This window comes from Rhinolophus sinicus, chromosome 8, assembly GCF_057876585.1.
Source record: "Rhinolophus sinicus isolate RSI-liver-muscle chromosome 8, RSI-T2T, whole genome shotgun sequence".
NCBI lineage: Eukaryota > Metazoa > Chordata > Mammalia > Chiroptera > Rhinolophidae > Rhinolophus > Rhinolophus sinicus.
Window position 1 is genome coordinate 30,754,344 of NC_142508.1, and position 2,195 is coordinate 30,756,538.

The following is a 2,195-nucleotide window of genomic DNA, read 5'->3' on the forward strand; positions in this document are numbered from 1 at the left end:
CCCCACACCACCACAAGGGGAAGAGCAGGCACGCAGGCACACAACCCTCACAACGAGGGTGCCTGGGGCTGCCACTCTCCGCCCGCGGGCGGGACCCTGGGCGGGGCTCGGAGCCCACCGGCACTCCGGAGACCCTGGCGGCCCGCCCCGGGGGCTTTGAGGGTGACTGCCAAAGCCCGGGCACTGCCTCCTTAGCGGAGCCCAGCCCCGGGCTCCACCACACACCGGTGGAGAAGCTGCCACCGCAACACAGCCTCAGTGCGTCCGTCCCAGTCCGTGTCCCAGCCTGTGCGTCCCCCCCACCCTCAACCTCCACCCCCTGTCCGTCTGGCTCTGCGACATGCCTGTTGGGCTGTGGCTCTCGCTCAGGAGCTCTCTCCCCGCGTGCCAGCCCCCTCTTTCTCTGTCTCTGTCCATGTCTCTCTGTACGTCTAGATACATACATGCACATATACGTGTATATTTCCATCTCGCTCCCTCCTCCTCCTCCTCCTCCCCCCCCCCCCGTTCTGTCTGTCGGTCCCTGTCCTGCGGGGACTCTAGTCCCTCTGCCCGCACAAGAACGCAGGATATGGCGAGGCCAAGAAGGAACACCAACGGAGCCATGGATAGGGGTCTCATAGCACCATTTCTCACGGGCGGCTGGCTCGGAGACACAGCAAGCCGGAGCCGCACGATCCCCAACCTGCCGGCCGCTTCTCTGCCAACCAACCGACCCACCAACCGACCGACACGCCAAGCCGGCCAACTGCAATCCGCGCCCCTCTGCAATTTGCAGTCCACCATCCGCGCTTCCTAGCTTGGCCACCGCAGCTGTACCGGTGGCCTATGGCCAACTGGCAACAGCTGACGGCCAAGCGGTCACAGCTGATGACCGTGCACCACCCGAGGCAGCACCCCTCCACGCGAGGCCCAGAGCCTGGAAACGGCTCTCTGGGACTCTGTCGCCACAGTCCCCGCCTGTCTCTCTCCGCCTCTCTCTTGCTCCGTCTCTGGCCTTCTCTCATCCTCTCTCTCACCTCCCTGGGTCAGGAGAGGTGACGTGTAGCCAGTGAAGGGACCGGAGATCGGGCGGGACGCTGGTCGCTGAGGAGGGGCGAGGGCCCGGACGGAAGGCTGTGTGACGAAGGGTGACGGCAGACTGGAGCCGCTGCACCCTGGTGGCACGGGTGGCTCCCCGTGGCTTTGGGCCAGTCGGTGGGGCCGGCCAGTGCCAGGGCCAGGGCCGCGCGTGCCTAGGGCCGGAGGGGCCTGAGAGGACCCTGCGACCCCCTCGCTTGCCACGAGCGGGGGACCGCAGAGCAGCCAGGCGGGTCTGGGGTGGTGGGGCTGGGGGTGGGGGTGAGCGGGGTTGGGGGGGGCGGGGTGTAAGCCGTACGGGGCCCGGGGAGTCCCAGGATGCCAGGGCGCCGAGACTTCTGTCACCGTCAGGGAAGTGACAGAGGCCCGTGGAGCCACGGGTGGCGCGGAGGGGCCTCGCTGCGGGCCAAGAGTAGCCCGCCGCCCACGCCGGCGGCGTCCGGGGGAGGCGGGGAGCAGGCGGGAGGCGCGGCGCCGGCGGAGCCGGCCGGCGAGGAGATGCTCGCCACCCGAGCGGCCCAGCAGCACGGCGCACGCTCACGAGGCAGGCCGGGAGCAGGCTCTTGGGGCGCCGGCAGCCGGGTCCCAGCGTCTACGGCCATACCACCCTGAACGCGCCCGATCTCGTCTGATCTCGGAAGCTAAGCAGGGTCGGGCCTGGTTAGTACTTGGATGGGAGACCGCCTGGGAATACCGGGTGCTGTAGGCTTTTGCTCGCCTCTCCTTTTGCGCCGCCGCCCCGGCGTGGCTCCCTCCGAACCCCTGGCGCCCCTTGCCCCTCTTCTGCCGCCCAGCCAGCCGAAGGTACCCCTGGCCAGCGGCGGGTCAGCCGCCCGGCACTACAAGCTCGCAGCCCGGGCCGCACGCCAGGCCCGTCGGCCCCGGCTCCCCCCCACACCCTCTTCTCAGTCCTCTTCGCTCCCGCAGGCCGACAGCCCGCAGCCCTTCGCCGAGCCGCGGTCGCCGCCGTCGCTGCCGCTGCCATCGCCGCGCTCCCTCCCGCTCCCCGCCCCCGCCGCCCCCAAAGCCCAAGCCCAGGGCTGCCTGCCGGCGCAGGCCTCCACCAGGCTTTCTCCATCCCAGGACGTGCCGGTCCTTTGCACCTCAGCCCGAGC

General features: G+C 70.0%; 1 non-coding gene across 1 annotated transcript; it reads left to right on the forward strand.

Moving 5' to 3' along the window:
- Positions 1-1,670: 1,670 nt before the first annotated feature.
- LOC148757460 (5S ribosomal RNA) lies at positions 1,671-1,789 on the forward strand. The gene has a single exon (XR_016022288.1). It is a non-coding gene; the product is annotated as a 5S ribosomal RNA (ribosomal RNA).
- Positions 1,790-2,195: the final 406 nt, after the last annotated feature.